We start from the raw sequence: 8,728 nt of genomic DNA on the forward strand, positions 1-8,728 counted from the left end.
CTAAAAGATGCTACTTTTAGAAACTAGCTCCTGCTTCTGGTCCTGGTTTTCTACCATAATGTGTCTACCAGGATGGAGGCTGGATAGATATTCTCTCTTCTTAAACTCCTTTAATCATTGACATGTTAATAGAACAACATATTCACTGTCATGCATGTAATGCCTGTGTGGGCACACAAAGAGAGAGCTTCTCAAATGTTAGGCAAGGCCATTTCTGTTTTTCGACCGTGGTTTTGAAGATAGATGCAGTAATGTAAAATAACAGTTTTCCAGTGTTAAAGCTCTTACAGAATTTGTCTAGCAGGTTTTCCAGTCTGCACCAGAAAACTCCAGGAAAAAAATGACAGTATTTCAAATATTTAACTTTCCTCCTGATTAACACATAAATTAGAAAAAAAAATTAAATGTACTACTTTCCTTTCCCATTTACACTTCTTTTTTCCAGAATCACTTTATTTTTCTTCTGTTCTTTTACATCTGCTTCACAGAGAGTGATACATTTCCATTCTGAAATCTATATTGTGTCACCTGGACCAGGTATACTATAGTTATTTGAATCAAGAAGCAGATAAATCATGTGTGGTTGATAAAAGAGTTATATGATAGCAATGGAAAATGAATTATAATAAAAAATAATTGTCTCTATTGAACTAGAAGGCAGGTATTGTGGGGCTTATTGTTGATTAAAGTCCTAAGATTTTACAGTTTTATGCAGCACTGCCATAAATCATGATACAAAACATTTCTGTATTTCACAAATCATGCATGTGCAATACTTTTCATCATTTGACAGGAATATTTCCAGATCCATTAGGTGGTTTCTGCTGTGATTCTGTGAACAAAATCTGTTCTGTTCTTATGTACATCCAAGGAGAGAACAAAAATGTTTCACCAAGTCACATACCAGAGCCCTAAGCAACTGAGTCATCCTCAAAACTGAGGACAGAGCAAGGGAAGCATTTTCTTTCAGTGCTAACAACCTTTGCATTGAGCCTTCCACAAAATTCATTTTTAGAATTTAAAATGCTCAGATATAATGTGAAGAGTTCATTGAGTTTTATCACATAATATTATCACTAAAATTAAGATATAGAACATTTATATTACATGGAAAATTCCTTCACACAACTCATCAGCCAGTCTACCCTACCCTCAACTCCTTGCCAAATATCTACTACTGTTCTGATTTCAAATACCATATATTAGTCTTATCTGTTCTTGAATTTCATATAAATCCAGTTATATAGTGTGTACTCGTTCATATCTGACTCCTTTCATTCAGTTTTTTGACAATATTTTTTTGTGTATAGCAATATTTCTTACCTTGTTATTGCTAAATTTGCTAAATATAATTCAGTTATATTAATACAGCATGCTTTGTGAATGCAATGGTATGGAAATGGTATGGAAATGGTATGGCCCTAACAAAAGCAGAAGATATTAAGAAGAGGTAGCAAGAATACACAGAAGAACTATACAAAAAAGATTTTCATGAACAAGATAATCACAATGGTGTGATCACTCATCTAGAGCCAGGCATCCTGGAATGCGAAGTCAAGTGGACCTTAGGAAGCATCATTATGAACAAAGCTAGTGGAGGTGAAGGAATTCCAGTTGAGCTATTTCAAATCCTAAAAGATGATGGTATGAAAGTTCTGCACTTAATATGCCAACAAATTTGGAAAAGGCAACAGTGGCCACAGGACTGAAAAAGGTCAGTTTTCATTCCAATCCCAAAGAAAGGCAATGCCAAAGAATGCTCAAACTACCACACAATTGCAATCACCTCTCAAGCTAGTAAATTAATGCTCAAAATTCTCCAAGCCAGATTTCAACAATAGATGAACCATGAACTTCCAGATGTTTAAGCTAGTTTTAGAAAAGGCAGAGGAGCCAGAGATCAAATTGCCAACATCCATTGGATCACCAAAAAAGCAAGAGTTCCAGAAAAACATCCATTTCAGCTTTATTGGTTATGCCAAAGCCTTTGTGCAGATCACCACAAACTGGAAAATTCTTCAAGAGATGGGAATACCAGACCACCTTGAGAAATCTGTATTCAGGTCAGGAAGCAACAGTTAGAACTGGACATGGAACCACAGATTGGTTCCAAATAGAAAAAGGAGTACATCAAGGCTGTATATCACCCTGCTTATTTAACTTATATGCAGAGTATATCATGAGAAACACTGGGCTGGATGAAGCACAAGCTTGAATGAAGATTGCTGGAAAAAAATATCAATAACCTCAGATATGCAGATGACACCACCCTAAGTGGTGGCAGAAAGTGGCAGAAAGTGAAGAAGAACTAAAGAGCCTCTTGATGAAAGTGAAAGAGGAGAGTGAAAAAGTTGGCTTAAAGCTCAACATTCAGAAAATTAAGATCATGGCATCCAGTCCCATCACTTCATGGGAAATAGATGGGGAAACGGTGGAAACAGTGGCAGACTTTATTTTTTGGGGCTCCAAAATCACTGCAGATGATGACTGCAGCCATGAAATTAAAAGATGCTTACTCTTTGGAAGAAAAGGTATGACCAACCTAGACAGCATATTCAAAAACAGACATTTCTTTGCCAACAAATGTCTGCCTAGTCAAGTCTATAGTTTTTCCAGTAGTATGTATGGATGTGAGAGTTGGAAGAAAGCTGAGCACTGAAGAATTGATGCTTTTGAACTGTGGTGTTAGAGAAGACTCTTGAGAGTCCCTTGGACTGCAAGGAGATCCAGCAAATCCATCCTAAAGGAAATCAGTCCTGAATATTCATTGGAAGGACTGATGCTGAAATTCCAATACTTTAGCCACATGATGCGCAGCACTGACTTATTGGAAGAGACCCTGACACTGGGAAAGATTGAAGGTAGGAGGAGAAGGGGATGACAGAGGATGAGATGATTGGATAGCATCATGACTCAATGGACATGAGTTTGAGTAAACTGTGGGAATTGGTGATGGACAGGGAGACTGGCGTGCTGCAGTCAATGGGGTCTCAAAGAGTTTGACATGACTAAGTGACTAAACTGAACTGAACTTTTGAATTATTTTACTGATGAAAATTTGGATCGTTTCCATTTTTTCTCACTGGGTGAAACTGCTGTGGACATTCCTTTAAGACTTTGTGTATATATGCACCCTCATTTCTCTTAGACATATACTTAGAAATAGAATTACTGGTTCCTGCAATAGGTGTATGATTAAGAAGAAAGGAAACTGTCAAAGACTTCTTTCAAAATGGCTATATCATGTCACATTCCAATAAGCAATATGTGAGAATTTTCCTCTACATTGTCATTAACTCTTGGTATTGTCTACCTATAACCATTTTACTGTGGAAAATTCTGAAATATATGCAAATACCAGACCACCTGAACTGCCTCTTAAGAAACATGTATGCAGGTCAGGAAGCAACAGTTAGAACTGGACATGGAACAACAGACTGGTTCCAAATAGGAAAAGGAGTTCGTCAAGGCTGTATATTGTCACCCTGTTTATTTAACTTATATGCAGAGTACATCATGAGAAACGCTGGACTGGAAGAAGCACAAGCTGGAATGAAGATTGTCGGGAGAAATATCAATAACCTCAGATATGCAGATGACACCGCCCTTATGGCAGAAAGTGATAAGGAACTAAAAAGCCTCTTGATGAAAGTGAAAGAGGAGAGTGAAAAAGTTGGCTTAAAGCTCAACATTCAGAAAATGAAGATCATGGCATCTGGTCCCATCACTTCATGGAAAATAGATGGGGAAACAGTGGAAACAGTGTCAGACTTTATCTTTTTGGGCTCCAAAATCACTGCAGATGGTGATTGCAGCCATGAAATTAAAAGACACTTACTCCTTGGAAGAAAAGTTATGACCAACCTAGATAGCATATTCAAAAGCAGAGACATTACTTTGCTAACCAAGGTCCGTTTAGTCAAGGCTATGGTTTTTCCTGTGGTCGTGTATGGATGTGAGTGTTGGACTGTGAAGAAAGCTGAGTGCCAAAGAATTGATGCTTTTGAACTGCGGTGTTGGAGAAGACTCTTGAGAGTCCCTTGGACTGCAAGGAGATCCAACCAATCCATTCTAAAGGAGATCAGGCCTGGGTGTTTGGAAGGAATGATGCTAAAGCTGAAGCTCCAGTACTTTGGCCACCTCATGCGAAGAGTTGACTCACTGGAAAAGACTCTGATGCTGGGAGGGATTAGGGGCAGGAGGAAAAGGGATGACAGAGGATGAGATGGCTGGATGGCATCACTGACTCGATGGACGTGAGTCTGAGTGAACTCCGGGAGTTGGTGATGGACAGAGAGGCCTGGTGTGCTGCGATTCATGGGGTCGCAAAGAGTCAGACACGACTGAGCGACTGAACTGAACTGAACCGAACCATTTTGATTAGCATGGTATCTAGTTGTGACTTTAGTTTACATTTATCTGATGACTAGTAATGTTGGATACCTTCTACATGTACTTCAGTAGTCTCCTAACTGATCTCCATGTGTCTGTTCCATAATTATTTTCTATAAATTGCAGCAGAAAAATCTCTTTTAAATAAATCATATTTCTCTTTGACTTCAGGTATTCTACAGTAAATATCAAGGATATAAGGTACTGAAAATGTTTATTATTGCTAAATTCTATATTATTATCTTGTGCTCCTTATCTCATTGATCCAATGGCTAACCAAGCTTGTATTCTTTTTTTTTTTCTTAGCCACCTTAAGTTTGTTACTCTTCCAGGATCTTTGTTCTTGCCTCTCTAAGTATAGAAATCTCTATTCCCAGATTTTCTCTCTCTCTCTCTCTCTCTTTTTTTTTTTTCTGATGTTCAGTCCTAAGTCATATCTGACTCTTCGCAACCCTATGGACTGCAGTATGCCAGGCTTCCCTACTTCCTTTACTATCTCCCAGACTTTACTCAAACTCATGTCCGTTGAGTTGGGGATGTAATCCAACTATCTCATCCTCTGTCACCCCCTTCTCCTTCTGCCATCAGTCTTTGCCAGCAACAGGTTTTTTTTTTTTTTTTTTTTTTCCCAATGAGTCAGCTCTTCACAACAAATAGCCAAAGTTTTGGAGCTTCAGCTTCAACATCAGTCCTTTCAGTGTATAGTCAGGGTTGGTTTCCTTTTTGATTGACTGATTTGATCTCCTTGCAGTCCAAGGGACTCTCAAGCATCCTCTCCAGTGCCACAGTTCAAAAACACTCTTTGTGGTCCAACTCTCACATCCATACATGACTACTGGAAAAACCATTGCTTTGACTCTATGGACCTTTGTCATCAAAATGATGTCTCTTCTTTTTAATATGCTGTCTAGGTTTATAATAGCTTTCCTTTCATGGAGCAAGTGTCTTTTAAGTTCATGGCTGCAGTCAATATCCACAGTGATTTTGGAGCCCAAGAAAGGAAAATCTATCACAGTTTTGACTTTTGACCATCTATTTGCCATGAAGATCTTCTCATAGATGCCTTCTTTTTACCAACAATATTCAGGCTCATTTGTCACCTCCTCATAAAATATATTCTTTAATGCTCTTTTAAAACAACATATTCTCAACCCAATTTGCTATTACAGTAATGTCTCTTTTATTGTCTTCATGGATTTCCAATATCTGAAACTGAGCTGATTATTTGTTAGTTATCCTCATTTTGCCTATTTTGTTTCCACTGGAATCTAGAATCTATTAGAGCATTAATTTTATTTTCAACCTCTCTCTTGTGTCTAGAAGTATACCTGTTATAAAGAAATGCTGAATAACTCCTCAGGCGTTAATTAAACAACATAAAGTTTAGATGGGATTTTGGTTGTTTTGAGTGTGCATTTTGGTTGTTTCTTAGATAAAAAACCCTAAACCAGGCAGTTTTTTTTTTGACTTAAGTAGAAAGCAAGAACTTAGATTGAGTTATACTTGAATTTGTTTTCAGAATCTCAATATAAACAAAACAACAATTCTTTCTACTTGCCTCTGTCAAGACTCTACATCCATGTTCTCAGTACAAATGGGCTGCAGGGATGATTGAGGGTTATACTTTCAATATTTACTTAAGTTTTTTGAGATAACCAATTAAGTATTCAATTTAAGTTATGTTGTAGAAAAAAACATTATCAACAAAGCCATACATTCATGAGGACTTAAGATTAGTAAGGCATGCACTGTAACCATACAAAATAAATAACAAATCAATACTGAGAAACACAATAGCAGAAGACAAGAGTCCTATTACTTCTGGAAAACTGAATTAAGTCTGATAAATCTTCAAAATTTCTTTTAGGTTTAGTGCAGTCTTATAAAACTATCAAAAGACATTTAAAATAATTTGATGAAAAGATTTAAAATTTTTATTTAGAAGAATTCATAGCATGGATCCAATATTATAACAGAAGTCAAAAGGAGAAGCTCTATAAATTGGAAAACATGAATCACTCATACAAGTAAAAAACAAAGCACTGAGGTATCAAAGAAAAACTGTTAAAAATTACAGAAGAGGAAATAGTAATCACTAACAAATATATTAAAATATTAAGCCAAATGAAATCAAATAAGTACTACTGAAAATTAAGATTATCAAATTATCACATTAGTTAGGATTTGAGTATTAATATGAATTATTGCTTTTCCATAGTGATTCTTCTATGTCTACACCTAAAGATTTTTTAAAATAGCCATTTTATAATTTTGTGTTAATTCCTGCTATAAGTGAATCAGCTATATGTATATATCTTCTCCCTCTTGAATTCTGCCCCCATCCCCAATCCCATCTACCTAGGTTACCACAAAATGGAGAAGACAGTGGCACCCCATTCCAGTACTCTTGCCTGGAAAATCTCATGGACAGAGAAGCCTGGTAGGCTACAGTCCATGGGGTTGCTAAGAGTCAGACACGACTGAGCGACTTCACTTCCACCTTTCACTTTCATGCATTGGAGAAGGAAATGGCAACCCACTCCAGTGTTCTTGCCTGGAGAATCCCAGGGACGGGGGAGCCTGGTGGGCAGCCATCTATGGGGTCGCACAAAGTCGGACAGGACTGAAGCGACTTAGCAGCAGCAGCAGGTTACCACAAAACACCAAACTGAGCTTCCTGTGCTATATACAAGTTGGCTATCTATTTTACACTTGATATTATACATTTGTCAGTCCCAGTCTCTGTGTTATCCCAACTTCCCTTGCCCACTCTGTCTGCATGCCCATTGTCTACATCTGGATCTATTCCTGCCCTGTGTCCCAGGTAAAGAATCTGCCTACTGATGCAAGAGACATGAGAGACATGGGTTCGACCCCTGGTTCAGGAAGATCCCCCTAGAGAAGGAAATGGCAATCCATTCCAGTATTGTTGCCTGGTAAATCCCATGAACAGAGGAGCCTTGCAGGACTACAGTCCATAGGGTCACAAAGAGTCAGACACAACTTAGTATGCATGTACCATTTTTCTAGATTCCACATATGTGTTAATATTACATATTTATTTTTCTCTTTCTGACTCACTTCTCTCTGTATGACAGACTCTAGGCCAATCCACATTCCTACAAATAATTTGAGTGAAACTTTTTGAAATATATATCTAAGAACAAATGTACTGGGTCGTAAGTAAGTTGACATATTTTTTTGTTTACTTGGAATGAACTTGGTTTAACTTTATTGTTTCAGAGTAAACATATATAGCATCCTCTTTCAGTCTCCAAATTGTATGTTCACTCTAACTAGGTTGTGTGTATATTTAAATGATTAACTATTTCCAAGGTCTCTTCAGAATGGCTGTGTCAGTCTAAGCTCTTTTCAGCACTTTGTCAGAATTTATATATACCAACATCATTGCCAGCACAAGGTCATGCATAGATTTCTAATTTCTCTGGCCAAGTCAATATAAAAGACAGTTCATTGTGGTTTTAATTTGTATTTCTGTGATTATTAATAAGTTTGAGTACAACTTGTTAGATTTCCTATTTTATAAATTGCATGTTTATATTATCCACCATCTTTTTACATGTGTTCTTCAACATTCTTGGCTGATTTTTATAATTGGAAATAAAACATCAGCTTCTAAGAAGCAGCTGAATATGAGGACCATAAAAGCACTTAAGTCAACTTAAAAAATATTGGTTTGATAATAAAATTTCACTCTAGAGTTTTTCTTTGCTTTAGTATATTCAATAAATGATTGTTGGTTTTCAAGTAACACCTATATTCAACTCCTACTTGGTATTAACTTTTATCCTTTTTTTCAGATATGCATATATTTTATTTTAGTGTACTGGTGAAAAGTTTCTTTTTACCTGGTTCCATTATCCTTTTGTCATTTTGTTTGAAGTCAGAAAGCACAGCAAAAAAAGGAAGTGGGAAAGATAGCTACATTTTTATTTTGAGTAGACAGACTGATTCTGGACATGAGATAAGTGACAGAACTATCTGTATATAGCTGGGTTTGATCATCAGTTGGATGTCCCTGTTCAAGTCAGTTCCTCACAAGACAGTTGAGTTAATCTCTAAGAAGTGAGGTGTAATTTCAAGATATCTCATGCAGACTCTAAGATAGTAGTTTTTCAAAATAAATTCCCATAATTTTTTGTACGGTTATCATGAAAAGGATATTTCTTGTACTTATATTTCTTTCAATGTTAATTATAAAAAACACCAGGTAAATGATTTTTTAATCAGCTCAATCAGCATCCCAGTTTCCTAGAGTTTCTTCCAAGAGGTGTACTTTTTTCCAGAACATGCATTCACTCTTTCAGGGGTTAAC

The 8,728-nt window shown here is 36.7% G+C and overlaps 1 non-coding gene across 1 annotated transcript; it reads left to right on the forward strand.

The window, feature by feature from the left end:
- Positions 1–270: 270 nt before the first annotated feature.
- Positions 271–332, forward strand: LOC139185985 (U7 small nuclear RNA). The gene has a single exon (XR_011569564.1). It is a non-coding gene; the product is annotated as a U7 small nuclear RNA (small nuclear RNA).
- Positions 333–8,728: the final 8,396 nt, after the last annotated feature.

The sequence above is a fragment of the Bos indicus genome, chromosome 11 (assembly GCF_029378745.1).
Source record: "Bos indicus isolate NIAB-ARS_2022 breed Sahiwal x Tharparkar chromosome 11, NIAB-ARS_B.indTharparkar_mat_pri_1.0, whole genome shotgun sequence".
NCBI classification, from domain to species: domain Eukaryota; kingdom Metazoa; phylum Chordata; class Mammalia; order Artiodactyla; family Bovidae; genus Bos; species Bos indicus.